General features: G+C 44.4%; 2 pseudogenes across 2 annotated transcripts; both read right to left on the bottom strand.

The window, feature by feature from the left end:
- Positions 1–3,437: 3,437 nt before the first annotated feature.
- Positions 3,438–4,517, bottom strand: LOC309379898 (proteinase-activated receptor 1 pseudogene; annotated as a pseudogene). Its single transcript has one exon. The product of its transcript is annotated as a proteinase-activated receptor 1 pseudogene (transcript).
- Positions 4,518–14,342: 9,825 nt separating this feature from the next.
- LOC309379904 (proteinase-activated receptor 1 pseudogene) lies at positions 14,343–15,913 on the bottom strand (annotated as a pseudogene). Its single transcript has one exon. The product of its transcript is annotated as a proteinase-activated receptor 1 pseudogene (transcript).
- Between the last annotated feature and the right edge of the window lie 2,480 nt (positions 15,914–18,393).

Genomic DNA, 18,393 nt, shown 5'->3' with positions numbered 1-18,393 from the left:
TGAAATGTTTGTATTTATGTATTGCATTTAGAGAGGCCTGTGGGGAAAAGAAAACCCCAAATTAATAAATACAACTATACGTGTGTGTTGTGACTATGTGATGTCATCATGCATTAACTTTGAACAACTGGTATTATTGCAATTGTGCAGGTGTATGATATTGCGTCTCCCAATGAACTGATGCAGGCAGACAAAAACACTCTTGATGGCTGGGGGAAGAGACCGGGCCAAGGTAGTGCAAAGCAGCTCCTCCCTGCTTAGTCCTCTGTAGATCTGCTCCCCCAAGGTTCATCCTACGCAGAGTAGACCCACTGAAATTAATGGACAAGTCTAACTTGGGTCCATTAATTTCAGTGGATCTGCGCTGAGTAGAATTTTGTTGCCTAAAACCTATAGTTTGCACGTGCACACACACACACACAAAAACATGTAGCCAAGCGTAATTCAGATTCTTAGACAACAAAAACTGGATTCAGCGGTCTGCTTACATTAGGCAACTCTGAATGTTTATTACTGCTAGTTTGTTTAGTTACATTTAATCATAGAGACTGACAAAAAGCAATGCAATACACCAAAGCTCTGTCTTCTCTATTGCAAAAGATACTGAGGCATCTGATCAAGGCCTGTATTTTAAAATGAGCTTAAAGATTTGCAAATGTTTCATGCCAGGCAGAAAACCAGCTGGCTAAGGACTTTGGCAGTTGTTTATCCTTCTGGACAAGGGCCCCCCTGATTTATAGTAGTAGCAGGAGACAGGTTTCTCAAGGTTGTAAAAGGGAAATACAGGCTGGGAGCAAAGGTTACACTGACCCTACATATTACAAAATACAATCAAGCTGCAAAAACACTAATTAAGAGTTGGTAAATAGTAAGATCTCTGTTTAGATAGAACTTAATACCACGAGCCATCTGTTTTAGCCATTTGTTTTGGAATGCAGGGGCAAAAGGTGATCTGGTAATTAAGGTGACTTGTCGAGGCAAATGTAAGATATATGGCTACTAGTCTGCCATTTATGGATAGAGGGAAATATAGCTCTTCGCCTCCCATAAAAGGTAATAGGAAATGGGTGTATCTTTTATTATTGGTTCTAGCAAACAGCCAATAGGAATTTCAACCAGGCTGATTAGACAGAGGCAGCCAAAGGAGGAGCAAGGGGGCTGGGTTGAGGAAATATAAGTGCTGGCCATCAGGGCTGGAGGGCAGGCAGAGCTTTGGTAACCATATACCACTGTGCCTATCATTTTTTGTCTGACAAATAAATTATTATTTTAATTTCTCTATTGCTGCGTTGAATATTTCATTCCAGCTAAGCGTTAACCACAAGCAGGGTGCTACACTACCATCACTGCCATCTCATCTAGTTTGGTCCTTCTGAATCAGGGATAGGGAACCAATGGCCTGGGTGCCGGATGCGGCCCAATCACCTTCTAAATCCAGCCCACAGACGGCCCGGGAATCAGCGTGTTTTTACATGAGTAGAATGTGTCCTTTTATTTAAAATGCGTCTCTGGGTTATTTGTGGGGCATAGGAATTCGTTCACCCCCACCTCAATATAGTCTGGCCCACCACATGGTCTGAGGGACGGTAGACCGACCCACAGCTGAAAAAGATTGCTGACCCCCGCTCTGAATGTACCAAAACGTTCTTTGCAAACAGAATGAAATCACATTCCTGTTTCAAAAGGTTCTTGCCAGAATACTCTCATTCCTGGCTTATTGGGGGCAGTTGTTGCAGCCTGGGGCAGTTGCAAGGAGGAAGTGGAAGCATCAGGAATATTCTGTGTCGGGTCAGGCTCTTTGGAGCTGGGTGAGACTTGGAGCTGCGGTGAGTGGCTGGGAGCTGTGGGTGAGGGGAGGAACTTCCAGAGCAGACTAGATGGAAGGTTCTGGGAGTCTGGTCCTCTCTGGAAGTATTTAAAGGGACCCCCTTATTACAGTCCAGAGCCGATCTCCCCACCCAGGCACATTTTTAATAATTTCTGTTGATTTGTTTCCACTACACTTTTAAATTGTCACAACTGTTGTTATGTAAGAGCAGTGCTGTTTTTCTAGAAAAAGAGGTGCCAGAACTCACCATGAACACCTCCCGTGTTCTCTTATAATAGCAATGGAGCCTACCTGAGAGGTGCCAGAACTGAGTTCCAGTGAATTCCTGCCAAAAGAAAATGCCCTGGGTAAGAGGCATTGAGCTAGTTCCTTAAAAGGGAGGCATAGAGGAGGGGGCACCTTGTTGCAGCTCGTAGGGGATCCCCTTGAGGGATCTTGGAGGCAGCAATTTCGGTCAAGAAGTCCAGCTTGTGGACTGACAGGCCATGGCACTTCCTGCCAGGGGAAGTTAATTGCCACTGCCAGGGTGAGTAACCGTGATGGTCAAAAGCAGGGGTCAGCTAACTTTTTCATCAGGGGGCCGGTCCACTGTCCCCCAGACCTTGTGGGGGCTGGACTATATTTTGAAAAAAAATGAACAAATTCCTATGCCCCACAAATAGCCCAGAGATGCATTTTAAATAAAAGCACACATTCTACTAATGTAAAAACACCAGCCAGGCCCCACAAATAACCCAGAGATTCATGTAAAAACACGCTGATTCCCAGACTGTCTGCGGGCTGGATTTAGAAGGCGATTGGGCCGGATCCGGCCCCCGGGCCTTAGTTTGCCTACCCATGGTCAAAAGATAAGCTTATCAAACAGCAAAAGGGCTATGTGATCACATGGATTCATGCCTGATACCTTCATCAAATTTGTTGCTCTGTAATCAGTAAAACTGTAGCCTAATTCTATCCAAGCTGAGACTCCAATAATTTGGCCACCTCATGAGAAGAGAAGACTCCCTGGAAAAGACCCTGATGTCAGGAAAGATGGAGGGCACAAGGAGAAGGGGATGACAGAGGACGAGATGGTTGGACAGTGTTCTCGAAGCTACCAGCATGAGTTTGACCAAACTGCGGGAGGCAGTGGAAGACAGGAGGGCCTGGCGTGCTCTGGTCCATGGAGTCACGAAGAGTCAGACACGACTAAACGAGTAAACAACAACAACAATTCTATCCAACTTAGACTGGTTCTTCCTTATCCGTCTCGCCACTACATCCAAGCACGGGTCCAGAGACTGCCCAGCCTCCCCCAACACAGATGTTATGGAAAAAGGGACCTTCGTGTCATCAACATATTGATGCCCCCTTGCCCACAAACTCATAATTACTTCATATAGATGTAAAATGACAACAATTCACTTATTATTTGTTAATGAAAATTGAAATGAGAAAATAACTAGACAACAATATATAATATTTATTTCTATACAGTCACCATTGGAGCAAATCACATCTCTAGACAGACATTATTTTAATAGCAGCTGCAGAAAAACCATGGTCTGATACCTTATTTTTGGAATATAAGAAAAAGCATTAACATTCTAGAGAAAGAATGCATGGACGTTAAAGGCAGGGGCTGTAAAATAGGTGGCATGCAACAACTAGGTTTCCGAATGAGTATTACTGTACTGCAAACATATTTAATGTAAGATGCTATGCTTGAGACAAATTATTCAGGCCGCTTAAAAGGTTAGTGGCATTGCTGCTTGTTGTCTGACTGCTTTGTTCAAGATCAGACTGCTTTTTATAGCACAGGAGATCCCACACCTGCTTTTGACACTTTGAAGAAGCATAATAATAAATTAAGGGATCAATGCAGCAGTTTATGGACCCAGTGCAGACTGCTAAGATGTAGGCAAAATACAGGCTTTCAAGGGGTTCATCAGGTGAGATGCACAAGCTGTACATTAGTAATAGGACATTTGAAGGACCAAAACAAATAATAAAAGAAGACAAGACAGCTACAGACAGGAGAATGGCACGTCTCTTTTTAGCAGTCTTTGTAGCAACATTGGACGAAGAAAGTTTCCTTATAATGCACACATAACAGGTGACAGAGATTAATAACGGTATAAAAAAGAACAAAATAGATAATGCAGAAAAGTAATGCCGAAATATATCCATAATAACAGAGATATCTAATATATCGTGGCAGGTTGTAATATTTAACCGGGATAATCTCTGTGTTTGCTCACTGACAAGCAGAGGTATCACCCCAGCTATAGCCAGAAGCCAGATGAGAAAGCAGACCAGCGAGGCCCGTCTTGCTGTGCGCCAGGACAGGGACTGCATTGGGTACACCACGGCCAGGAAACGGTCCACGCTTATCACCATCATCAGCAGGATGGAGCAGTACATGTTGCAGTAGAAGGCGGCAGCGACAAATCGACACATCACAGGCCCAAAGATCCAGTTGTTTCCAGAAAAGTTGTAGACAATCTTAAAAGGAAGCAGACTCACAAAGAGGACATCTGCAGAAGCCAAGTTGAGCATGTACACCACAGCTGGCTTCTTAAGCCTTAATTTGACCACAAACATGAGAACTGCCATAATGTTTAAAGGAAGGCTGAAAATAACCACAGCAGTGTGGAGTGAAGGAACAAAGCGAGTCAGCCATGGACCAGTCAAGTATTTTTCAGCTTGTTTTGTGATAGATTGATTGGAGTTGTTTACATCATGATTATAATATACAGGGAAAGCAAAACGAAGAACGGGAGATGTGGAATCTGCAATATGTAAATCAAATATATAAATGGCCAGGTTAACAATGTTACAGAAGTCAATACACCAACTCTGGTTTACTTATGAGAATATTAATTCAAATGAAGTTATAGATTTGGCTATAATTAATAGGGTACAGTGGTATCTCAGGTTACAAACACTTTGGGTTACAGACTGCGCTAACCCAGAAGTAGTATCTTGGGTTAAAAACTTTGCCTCAGGATGAGAACAGAAATTGTGTGGCGGCAGCGGGATGCCCCATTAGCTAAAGTGGAACCTCAGGTTAAGAATGGTTTCAGGTTAAGAACGGACCTCCAGAAAGAAATAAGTTTGTAACCAAAGATTCCACTGTATTTTAAAAATCACTGGTGTGGACAAACTGACAAACTGAATATTAGAAATGTTTGGATATAACCACTGCAAAGCAGATTTCTCCCCATCTTACAAGGATATTCTCCCTCCTCTTTTAAAACCCTTCAACTTGGTCTCCATATCACAATCATTTGGAAAAGTTAGAGAAAGTGAATGTTCCCTGAAACAATTGCACAATACAAACACATTGTTTTAAATATTAAATTGTGGAGAAAGGATGTTGGGTTGTACTTACTGTTTGCACTTGCCGTGCTAAATATGGTGGAGACTACACTGAGCAGAGAAAAGAGGATCTTGAGGGAAGCGCCTGTTTCTGCCTCAGAGGTGCACCTCATCTTTGGTTCTGCCTAGAAGAAATTGCAAGGATTTCCCTGAAAATCAGCTTCTTTTGCCTCAGAATACAGACCCCTCACTGAGATCTAAATCCAGCTGTCATCTCCTTGTCCAGTTTGGGCTTGAATGTTGCCATACATCAACAGAAGGGGCAGAGTCAACCCCAACTGCCATCACTTTGCATCATCCTAGAAGCAGCAGAGGGGGTTTTTAATCTCTCTCTTCTGCCCAATTCCCAAAGTGCTCTGTGAAAACTCTCAGGCAACTCTTCTGTTCACTTTACTTTTCTCAAAGATGCTTCCTAAAAACAAATAATTTCTGGGAATCGCATTATGAGGCAAGTAATTGATATAGAAGCAATTGTTGTGGTTTTCCATTTATCCATTTTCAGCAAAGAAAGAAGATTTAGGGCTCCTTTTTCATTTTCTTATATATTTTCTCAGTGGATAAAGTGCTTGACTATTAATCCACTTTAGACCTGAATGAATGTTAGCCGTGGGCGTAGCCAGGATTTTTGCTGTTGGGGGGAAAGGATGTTTGTTAGAACCATGCTATCTGTGACATGATGGGTCGGTTAGTTAAGTATCTTTATTTATTTACTTGAGCTGTCCTCCCTCTGGCTATGCCCATGATGTTAGCTGAAATCAGGGATAGGGGACCCTTTTCAAGCGACAGGTCACTCTTTTTTTCTGGTGTAGTGGTGGATGGGGCCAGAGGCTACAAAATGGGCTGCAGTAGGTGATATTCATTCAGAAAGAGAAAAGTAGACATAGTCCACTTCTTCACATTTGTGGGGAAGTGACATTTGGAGGTGACATTTGTGTCGAATTGCAGTCAAATATAACTAGCAAGCATGGAGTTCATTAATGCATGAAGGGGTTAAGACTACAGAAATGCATTCCTAGACTCAGGTTATGCCCCTCACCTGGGAGGAAGTTAAGTTTCCTTCTTATTTGTTCTCTTTCATCATGTGAACTCCCTGCAATAGGATGTGCTTGAACTTGCTTGCTACAAGCTCAGACCATATGCTTAGATGTCATGAACACACCAGCCCAAAGCCAAGAAGTACAGCCTGAGATAGAAGGCAGGCAGGCAGGGAGGCAGGCAGAAGAACAGAGAGACTTGCAGACTTCGCTCTGCCCGGACGCTGAGGTCCAGTGCCCAGGGCCTTCTGGCAGTTCCCCCGCTGCGAGAAGCCAAGTTACAGGGAACCAGGCAGAGGACCATCTTGGTAGTGGCCCCTGTTGGAATTCTGGCCCAGCTTGAGGTATGTGCCTATCTGTTCAGGCACCGGCTGAATTCCTTAGACCTCCCTCCGGCGACTCCCGGCAGGATAAAACTACATACTCGAGGTCCGTTCCGGCGATTTTCCTCAGGCTGTGAGGAAAACACACCAACTGCTCCTCTCTCCCCTTTGGTGTCCCCAGGGAGGGGAAAGAAGCAGACAGAAATCTATTTACATCTTTTATTCCTGTCTTTTACTTCAGTACAGAGAAAACATGTCTGCACTCATCAGCAGTTAGAATAAACTCTACCTCCACCCATGTACATCCTGCACAGGTCATATGACTAACCCACTGAGCTAACATCCGGTGCTCAGTACAGAATGGACTGCCCCTTTGTTCCCATGGCAACAGTCACAAACTTCCTGTTTGGCTTTCCAGCCACAAGCAGCAGTCTTGGCTGCTATAGCCTTTGCTTGCTGCCGCATTGCTACTTTAGAATAACATACTCCCCCTAAAGTATCAATGCGTGCTGCGAGCAAAGCGTCATCCAGAGAAGAAAACAAACAGTTGTTATACTTATAACATTCCCCTGTTGTTTCAGTTCCACCCTTGGAACTACCCGCCACTGGTTTTACCAATGTACCTCTCTGGTTGTGTGACTTCCAAGGAATGAGTGCTTCTGCATTACCTTGGTTAACAACTCTCTGTTGTGCCTTTGTCTCTGACTCAGACACAGCTTCAATTTGACCTTGGTCGTTTACAACAGCAACACATAAGTTAGCAAACTCTTGCGAATACCTCTCGGGTGGTACACCCTTCGTTGCTCTCTCAGACCTACGTAAGAGGTGCTGCTCTTCTTTGATTTCTGGTTCAGCCTTTGAACTCTCTGGAGAACCAGTACTAAGCTTAATCAGTGGTTCATCCTCCTCTTCTGAGGATCTAGTCATTATCTGAGATTTCCTCTCAATGACTGTGACAACTGAGCTGTCTGAGCTATCGCTGTCATCATCAGTACTACTGAACTCAATAAGATCAAACTCATCATCATCATCATCAGAATCATCACCAGTGGGAAATGTTGGAACAATCACTCTCTCCTGTTCAGGAGCACTCTCTAGAAATTTTGTGAGAATAACCTTTCCAGATTCAGACAAAATTACTCTGTAGAGACCCTTTTCATAACCCACAAAAATGCCTCTGGCATTCTTTACTCCACCTGGAGCTTCTGTCCTCACATGAGACCCAAAAACCTTGAAATGGGCAACAGAAGGTTTTCTGTGGAACAGTTTCTCAAAAGGAGAACTTCCCAACTCTTTTGAAAACTTTCTCAACCACGTGTAACAAAATGACATTAGCGACTCAGCCCAGTACTCATGTGGCAGATGTGAACTTAGCAATTGCGCATGCATTCCCTTTTGCAATTCTTTGTTCACCCTAACACAAACACATTTGTTCCAAGCTTCTTTAGAACTTGCAGTTTTGTGTCTAATCCCTTTCTTCTTCAGGAACCTCTGGAACTCCTGTAAAAGAAAAATTGGCTTCTCATCTGTGCAAAGACAATCTATGTCAGCATCATGCATATTTTTAACCTTGTCACAAAACTCTTTAAACCTTTCTAAGGCTTCTTTCGGTCTCTCCAAAAGATAAATCCAGACAAAACCTGTAAAAGAATCAACACATATTAGGTAATACTTTGCATTGCCTCTAGATGGTGCTAAAGGACCAATCACATCAGCATACACCCGCTGAAATGCCTTGTCGACCCTCGAGGTCACCTGCTTGGTGTTCTTCTTGGCTACACCTGTAAAAGAGATCATGTTAGAATCACAGGAATTACATTCCATGTAATCACTTTGATCAAAAGTCAACAAATACAGTCCATCTTTCTCTTTGGCAGAAAGATACAACTCTCCATCTTTGTAGATCTCGCAGTTCTGATCATCATAGGACAGTTTTAGTCCCTTCTTGGCAATCTGCGAAACGCTGAGCAGATTGTACTTCAACTCTGGAACCAAATAAACATTGTCTATAGTCAAGTTCAGACTTTTAAGATACACAGTTCCAATTCCGGTGGCTTCCAGCTTTTGACCGTTGGCTAGTTGTACAGCGAAGCTTTGCTTCTCAAACGTAGAAAATAGTCCTCTGTGTCCTGTCATGTGAACCGTCGCGCCCGTGTCTAGGACAAAGAAGTTTCCCACCTCTGGTGTGGCTTTTAGCGACATCAAAGCTTTTGCAGTCTTTGCCTTTGGCTTGGTGTGACTTTTGTCTGACGCCTCAGACTTTGTGGAGCTCGCCTTAGCTCCTCTGTTCTTACGTGGCTTCTTGCAGTACCGCTGAAGATGCCCGGTCTGGTCACAGTTGTGGCATCGGACAACGTTCAAAGCTACGGTGTTTCCTCCAGTAGCAACAGCAGTAGGGGCGTTAGAACTCCGTTCTTGTCTCCCCCTGTCCTTCACTTCCAGGGCGGAAAGTCTGTCATGTTCATTCAGAACCACGGCAAAGACCCTCTCCGAAGTGAGATCAGCTGCTGGGAGAGACCCCAGCTGACTGGCAACTGTTTTGTAAGTCCGATTCAGGCTGTTGATCACCATGAAGCAAAACACTTCCTCCTGCAGACGGAAGTTACGTTCCACCATCTGTTGACGCAGAAATTTCATTTCCGTCAGGTGCGCTTGAACATCTCCATCAGGCGCAAGCCTTAGGTTGGTCAGCTTCTCAAAATACAGCAACGCTGAAGAACCTGCATCTCTCTGATGTGTCCTTCTCAGCGTGTCCCAAACAACTCTCGCGTGGTCTAAATCTTGTATGTGGATCAACTGCGAATCTGACACGCACAGAATTATAGCAGTTCTGGCCTTCACATCCTGTGACTCCCAAGCACGCGTTGGTGCTGCTGGAATGGGGTTTTCAATCACCCCAAACAGTCTCTGATTCTGCAGCAAGGCCTTCATCTTAATAGACCAAGATGCATAATTGTCACTGGTCAAAAGGTCTGGAGTAGGCAGGCCTCCCCCCTTCTTGGCATCCATCTTGAGTCCTTGCATTGACTCTCAAATACAAGCCTCTAAAATCCAATAGCTGGCTTGTTTACACTCTGTGCACCTGGCAGCTCTCAACGCTAGCTGCGTTGGAATTTTCCAAGAGCTCTTCAGACTGTGTAGTCAAAACATTCCATTTTAACTTTCACTTCTCCTCTCTGAGGCATGGCCTTCGTTGCTAAGCAACAGCATTCCTTTTCCTTGAACAGGAAACCACAGGAATGTTTGGAATGCGGTTTCTCTTTTGACTGGAGCTGTTTTTATCAAACGTTTCTCCCTCGAAGCAGAGAATAAATCAATCTGCATTCACACTTCTAAGCCCGAAAATCTCATACCTGGGCTCCGTTGCTTGGCTTTCAGATTCTTCTGGTCAGCGTCTGGCTGCAGAGAATCAGCCTTCTCACCTCAGGCGTCCATGGAGGCCACTCCTTGATGCAGAGGTCGATGAAAACAGCAACCGGCGTCTGCTACCACTGTTGGAATTCTGGCCCAGCTTGAGGTATGTGCCTATCTGTTCAGGCACCGGCTGAATTCCTTAGACCTCCCTCCGGCGACTCCCGGCAGGATAAAACTACATACTCGAGGTCCGTTCCGGCGATTTTCCTCAGGCTGTGAGGAAAACACACCAACTGCTCCTCTCTCCCCTTTGGTGTCCCCAGGGAGGGGAAAGAAGCAGACAGAAATCTATTTACATCTTTTATTCCTGTCTTTTACTTCAGTACAGAGAAAACATGTCTGCACTCATCAGCAGTTAGAATAAACTCTACCTCCACCCATGTACATCCTGCACAGGTCATATGACTAACCCACTGAGCTAACATCCGGTGCTCAGTACAGAATGGACTGCCCCTTTGTTCCCATGGCAACAGTCACAAACTTCCTGTTTGGCTTTCCAGCCACAAGCAGCAGTCTTGGCTGCTATAGCCTTTGCTTGCTGCCGCATTGCTACTTTAGAATAACAGCCCCCACCCTGTGGAATGCCCTCCCACCAGATGTCAAAGAGAAAAACAACTACTAGACTTTTAGAAGACATCTGAAGGCAGCCCTGTTTAGGGAAACTTTTAATATTTGATGAATTATTATATTTTAATATTTTGTTGGAAGCTGCCCAGAGTGTCTGGGGAGGCCCAGCCAGATGGACAGGGTATAAATAATAAATTATTATTATTATTATTATTATTATTATTATTATTATTATTATTATTATTCTCAGACAGCTGGAACCAGTGGGCTGACAACTCCCCCCTCTGAAGCTGGCAGGAATGCCGCTTATCAGCTCAGGAGAGGCAGGCTGGAGGGAAGCCAGCTTTCTCAGGAATCACAGTCACTCACGGCACAAGGGAGGGAGTGCAGTTCCTTGCCGGAAGGGGAGGTAGCTGACCCCATCATTCCCAGGGATAGACGAATGGGGAAAGTCCAAGACAGAAGACGACCCCTGAAACGTTAGGGTCAGAGGTTCAGGATATTCTGCAGGAACCGGAAAGATTTTTCAGAAGGGTCAATTTGATTGTGATGTATGGTTGCTCGGAGAGAGCAGTCGGAGGCTAATTGCTTGTAAGTAATAATTCTTTTGTTAATTTACTTCTTGCGTGCTGTTTCTCAAGCTGGCAGATCCTGACATTAGAGCTATTTCACTATATTTTGTATCCCAAGATTTCTACCTGTGTTTTTCTTGCTGTTGCATGGAATAACACATGAATCTGACCTTTGGAGTTTTGTAAGTAGAGCATCTAAACTTACTAAATGGTGTGGTCTATTCATTGAGAGAAGAGTAGAAACAGGAAAGCGATGTATGTGGACTAAATGAGATATTTAAAATAAGGTTACCCGATTTTTTTTCAATGAATTCGGGGACGCAATAAATAAACAAACAAACAAATAAATCACATTCGGGACGTTGATGCTGCAGCATGAGCCTGGGCAGCCTCTGAGTTGTTGGTTCTTCGGTAGCGGTGGTGGAGGAGAAGTGGTGTGTGGTGGGTCAGGCATGGAAGGTAGAGAAGGCGGGCCAAAAGCGGCAGTGGCAAGGCTCGGGCAATGCAATGCCTCCCTTCCCATCAGAGCAGCCTCGGTCCAGTATACCTGAAGGAGCTTTTCCACCCCCATAGTTCTACCCAGACACTGAGGTCCAGCGCCGAGGGCCTTCTGGCGGTTCCCTCACTGTGAGAAGCCAAGTTACAGGGAACTAGGCAGAGGGCCTTCTCAGTACTGGCCCCCGCCCTGTGGAATGCCTTCCCATCAGATGTCAAAGAAATAAAAAACTATCTGACTTTTAGAAGACATCTGAAGACAGCCCTGTTTAGGGAAACTTTTAATATTTGATGAATTATTATATTTTAATATTTTGTTGGAAGCTGCCCAGGGTGGCTGGGGAAACCCAGCCAGATGAGCAGGGTATAAATAATAATAATAATAATAATAATAATAATAATAATAATAATAATTTCCTTATATGTTGCCCAGCCCTTTCTCATATTCAATTTCCCCCCACAAAAATAGCTTCTAATGGGGAGAACCACCATGGTGCTTTCTGCTCTAATAATTTTTTGTATTTCTCCCATACTACATATAGTGACTTTCTCACTAGATGGTTCAGGAATCTTCTGTGTACTTTAACTTTTTCATACCATAGATACACATGCCAACCAAATCTGTCATCGTGACCCTCGAAATCTAAAATATCTGTATTTTGTAATGTTATCCATTCTCGGAGCTAGCAAAGACAGGACGCCTCATAATATAACCTATAATCTGTCAGGGAAAAGTTGTCTCTATCTTTAGAATCTATTAATAATTTATGCTTTATTATTGGCTTCTTCCCCTGCCAGATAAATTTTGAAATATCTTTTTGCCATTCCTTGAAGTGTGCTGCCCTGCTGATCATGGCTACTGATTGAAATGAAAGCAACATTCTGGGCAATACATTCATTTTTACCATAGATATCCTCACCCAAAATGATATATTCATCCTTCCCAAACCTCCAGCTTTCTCTTTACTTCTTTCCTAGTAGATAAATAATTATCTTTATAAACATTAATATTCTTTGCTATCAACCAAACTCCTAAATACTTAACTTTTTATCTATTGTCAACTCTGTAATATTTTGTAGACCTTTTTAGATGTTGCTCTGTCATATTTTTCACCAGCATTTTCATTTTACTCTTATTCAGCTTAAATTCTGCTACTTGACCAAATTCATAAATCTTCTCCAATACCCTCGGTAAGCTTGCCATTGGGTCTTCTACTGTTCAAACCAGGTGCCTTACTAATAATACTCCCGTTTCTCTCAATATGTCATTTTCAGAGAGGCATAATGTCTTGCCCCCATTTCATAAGAGCAGTTATTCAATGCCATAGGCAGTGATTCAATGCGAAGTATTTTGTCAGGTACGTTGGCAAGCAAGGGAGCTTCCCCTTCTCTCTGGTAGCTTCCAATAAGAAATAACGAGCCTTTGGCAGGTTTATAGTCCATTTTATTTACAACAACATACTGAGAGCAGCATCAAGCCCGTCCCCCTTCACCCTCCCCTTCTGCAGCAAGAAGCACTCCACAGGCCACCTGTCCCTCCCCTGTGCTTCCGTTGTTACTGGACCCTTTCAGTCCTCCGAGTTCTAGGGGAGGGAGGGACTTCCCCGCCACTTTCTATTGAAGAATGTCCTAAAGGCTCCCTCCCTCCTGGTTGCCTAGCTATTATCTCAAAACTGTGCAGCTCTTCCCCCGACTGAGCAGCTTCTGAATCTGCTTGTCTCTCTGATTCTGGGAATGTGTAGGGGGGGGCAAATCCTCCCCTTGCTCCTTTGTCAGAGGCTGCTCTGTTTGTGCCTGCATTCCTTCACCCTCAGAGTCAGACTAGTCTCTGGCATCCGATTTAGACATATTTAAATGCTCTAGAGACTATCCTATAGAAATAAATACATAGACATCAAAGGCTGTGAACCAGTATCCACCTCTGTGACATGCAAAACCCAATTTTATGAATGAGTACATTGCATCAGATATAACTGTGTTGTTGCAAACCACCTTGAGATTTATACAAAAGGCAATTAATAAACTAATAAGATAAAATGCTATGCTCTGGACCAGGGGTCCTCAAACTTTTTAAACAGGGAGCCGGTTCACTGTCCCTCAAACACTGTTGGGGGCTGGACTACAGCTTTTTAAAAAAGCATATTTACGCGGCAGTCTCCTCTATTTTTTACCCAAGGGTAGACCTGTTGACATGAGTGGCCATGCCTAACCCAGGTCCATTCATTCCAGCAGGCCTGCCCTCTGTGTAAAAGTTAAGTTGCCATCACATCCCACCAGAACGTAACAACTCCTGGGTAAGTGCGCACCATGGAACGGTCACAACAATATTGTGGCAAGGTCTCTGTGTGCATGCACAAATCTTGCAATGATCATCCCCTCTTGTTTGCATGCTCTGCTTCGCTGTGGGGAGGTGGAGAATAGCCCAAGCCTGGTTACCTGCAACGGCAGTGGCGCCTCTTTCTTCCTCATACAGTGGTACCTCAGGTTACATACGCTTCAGGTTAAATACGCTTCAGGTTACAGACTCCACTAACCCAGAAATAGTACCTCGGGTTAAGAACTTTGCTTCAGGATGAGAACAGAAATTGTGCTCCGGCAGCAGCAGGAGGCCCCATGAGCTAAAGTGGTGCTTCAGGTTAAGAACAGTTTCAGGTTAAGAACAGACCTCTGGAATGCATTAAGTACTTAACCTGAGGTACCACTGTATCCCTCACGCCCGGAAAGGGGCCATGCAGCAGTGTCGGGAGGAGGAGAAGCAGCAGCAGGAGCGGCAATGGCAGAGGAGGAGGAAGGGGTGTCGGAGGAGGCCGACAGGAAGCCAGGGGCCCTTGCCAAGTGTGCACCGTCGCCATGGGGAAAGCCCCACTCAGGTGCTGGGGGCAGCAGCACCGCCTCTGCTCTGCTCCGTGCTGTCGCTTCCCGTGCACAGAAATCCAAACGTCACAGCTTCGAATTGGCTGCAGGAGCTTCCTGCGGCCAATTCGAAGCCGCACCAGCATCGTCGCCCACCCAGAAGCCGTGGCAGCACCAAGGAAGTCAGTCCTTGTACGGTGAGGCATCCGCAGTGTGCAGGGACTGACTGAGTGGTGGCAGGGTCCGTAAGCTGGATTTGTGAGCCTGGGGGGCCGCATCCAGCTCCCGGGCCGTAGTTTGCCGACCCCTGCTCTGGGCAAATGATTAAAAGCTATATTCATGAGGTTTCCATATTACTGCTTGAAAACTGAATGCTCCTTTCCAGATCAGAATGCTTTCTATAGCAAAGGAGACGCCAGACCTGCCTTTGACACTCTGAAGAGGCATAATAATAAATCAAGGGGTCAATGCAACAGCTTATGGAAGTGATACAAGTGGCAAGCGTGCATGCAAACAAGAGATTTGCAACCTGCTTTTCAGGCAAAAGGCTGAAGATTTGCAGCATAAACGTGACATTTGTTGGCCCAAAACAAATAATAAAAGAGGACAAGACAGCTACAGACAGGAGAATGGCACGTCTCTTTTTACCTGGCTTTGTAGCAACATTGGACGAAGAAAGTTTCCTTATAATGCACACATAACAGGTACCAGAAATTAGTAATGGTATATAAAAGAACATAATAGACACTACAGAAAAGTAACGATAAAATGTCTTAACTGTAGAGACAGCTAGTGAGTCAAGACAGGTGGTAATGTTTAAGCGAGGGAATCTTTCTGTTTGCTCCCTGAGAAGCAGAGGAATCACTCCAGCTATGGCTACAATCCAGATGGCAAAGCAGATCAAAGCGGCCCGTCTTGGTGTGCGCCATGACAGAGACTGCATTGGGTACACCACTGCCATGAAACGGTCAACGCTTATCGTCACCATCAGCAGGATAGAGCAGTACATGTTGCAGTGAAAGGCAGACATGATGAAACGACACATTTCCGGTCCAAATGTCCAATTGTTTCCAGAAAAGTGGTAGATGATCTTAAAAGGAAGCACACACACAAAGAGGACGTCGGCAAAAGCCAGGTTGAGCATGTACACTGTAGCTGGCTTCTTAAGCCTTATTTTGACCACAAACACAAGGATTGCCATAATGTTCAAAGGAAGACTGAACATGACAACAATAATGTGGACTGAAGGAACAAACCAAGTTACCCATGGACTAGTTATGATTGTTTCAATGTCCTCTGAGAGGTGAATGGACTCTGTGTTTTGACTGTGGATGTCCAACTCATTCTCATGTGTAGAAGGGCTAACTAAAATTGGCAAGAGGCTCCTATCCGTCTCTAAGGATGAATCTGAAAGGAGAGGCAATATAAAATCAATTATGTCAACACCAGCATAACATTCAGTATTACTCTCTTCATCAGAATATAAATTCAGACTACTAAATTACAGATTTGTATTGTCCGATCTGGATTATTAGGATTGTTGTTGTTAATTTTGATTTGTGATCCCTTCGCTTTCACTGTAAGGTCGTCGGAGGGGTCTGTGCTAATACAAATACTGTTGAAACCCCTTCCTTCCTTTTTTATTTTATGCTGAAACACTTTATTACTTTGGAGGTCTCTCTACTACAAATCAGTTATTTCCTTCTCAATATGTCCCCTTTTCTGCTCCTATTCTATAGGAGTAGAGAGTAGAGAGTATCCTGCAAATACTGTGTCCCATATGTTAAAAGCTATCAAGAGTCCACAGAGCACAGGTCAGTCGAAAGCGCTCCCAAGGAGTTGCTAGAAAGCTTCTGCCTCTTTAAGGAGGTACATTTTGCATTAGTGGTTTAAAGAATGTCAAATGAGCATAAAAATGATAAAACAATACAAATTTCACTGCACAACAGAAATCACACAAATTTCAGAGATGGGACACGCAAAACCTAAAAACGATTTAGATGCACTCTAACTGATTTGGGGATGGAATTCCTTTTAAATCAAAACCTAAATATCTAATGTAATGCACATATATTTGAAAAAAAAAATAATCCCCAAAGCTTGTCTTCCTGATAGAAGAATATTCTCTTTAAGCACAATTGGTGCTATTCAGGGCTCCCCCCCCCCAGCTGGAACTCACCGGACATCAGTTCCGACACCTCTCAGGTGGATGCCATTGCCATTATAAGAGAACAAGGGAGTGTTCGTGGGGAGTCCCGACACCTCTTTTTCTAGAAAAATAGCACTACCATCCAATAAGAATATAAGAATGGTCTGCTAAATCAGGAATGGCCATCTAGCCTAGCACCCTGATCTCACAGTGGCCCCCCAGAAGCGTGTTGGAAACTCATAAGCAAGATTCAAGAACAAAGCACTCTCCCCTCCTATTGTTCCAGCAACTGGGTTTAGAAGCATTTCTGTCCCCAGCTGTGGAGGCAGAGAATAGCCATCATGGCTGGCAACAGCATTAACAGCAGCAAGAGAGGAGCAGTAGAAGCTGGGACAATGGCAAAGCAGGTAAAACTTTTGCCACCATCTCCCTGCTTTGCTTTGCTGCTATTCCCCCATCCCCCCCCCGCCCTGAAGAGAAGGGAGAAATGATGGACACCCCCCACCGGATGATGTTGGACCCACCCGCTGCAGATTCGCAGCAGCTGGCCTGATGGCAGACTTCTAGGTGCGGTGGGGGAGATTGAGTGGGGATCTGCTGGTTTGATGTGAATGGTTTTTGGACTAGGGAGGGGGGGTTGAGGTTTGATTTATCTGCTCATTAGTGGATGGGAGTATCACTTTGCTTATTGTTTGAGTACTGCTAATGTTGTTTGCTGCTGTTTATCGGGCTAGTGTGTTGTTATTCTATCACTTGTAGATTATATGAAAGATTACTGTATTATATGATTCCCCCTTCTTTCCACACCCTGTGGTAGTGTGGACATGTACATGTTTTGCTTTAATGTAAGCTGCTGGAACACCTTTGAGTGATACATGACTAATAAAAAAATAGTAAAGGTAAAGGACCCCTGGACAGTTAAGTCCAGTCAAAGGCGACTATGGGGTTGTGGTGCTCATCTTGCTTTCAGGCCGAGGTAGCTGGTGTTTGTCCATAGACATCTTTCCGGCTCATGTGGCCAGCATGACTAAATCACTTCTGGCGCAATGGAAAACCATGATGGAAGCCAGAGTGCATGAAAACACCGTTTACCTTCCCGCCGCAGCGGTACCTATTTATCTACTTGCACTGGTATGCTTTAGGACTGCTAGGTTGGCAGAAGCTGGGACAGAGCAACGGGAGCTCACCCTGTCGCGCGGATTCGAACTGCCGACCTTCTGATTGGCAACCTCAAGAGGCTCAGTGGTTTAGACTACCGCTCTCCTCCATGAATTTGTCCAATCTTCTTTTAAAGCCCCCTAGGTTGGTGGCCATTACTGCCTCCTGTGGAACTGAGTTCCCTAGTTTAACCATGCACTGTGGAAAGAAGTATTTTCTTTTGCCTGTCCTGAATCTTCCAGCGTGCAACTTCATTGGATGCCCATGAGTTCTAGAGTAAAGATGGTGAAAGACTTTTCTCTATTCACTTTCTCCGTGCCGGGCATAATTTTTTAATAATATTCTATCATGTCACCTCTTATGTGCCTTTTCAAACTGAATGGTCCGAAAATGCTCCATTCTTTCTTCATAGGGGATTTGCTCCATTCCCTGGATCATTTGGATTGCCCTTTTCAACGGTAATGGTGTCTGCATGCCGGCAGAATGGACTTCCACTCATGGAAGGGGCCTTACTCTTCCTGTCACACAAAATTGGCCATCACACAATGCTTAAGGCAAGATGGAATGCCAGCCAAGTAGAGAAGAGTGTCATAAATAAGTAGACCGCCCCCCACCCTTCTGCTTGCCTTGTGCAAATTAA

This window comes from Podarcis melisellensis (genome assembly GCF_964234715.1).
Source record: "Podarcis melisellensis genome assembly, chromosome: 11".
NCBI classification, from domain to species: domain Eukaryota; kingdom Metazoa; phylum Chordata; class Lepidosauria; order Squamata; family Lacertidae; genus Podarcis; species Podarcis melisellensis.
The sequence above is the reverse complement of the archived record's forward strand: the minus strand, read 5'-3'. Positions and strand labels throughout refer to the sequence as shown.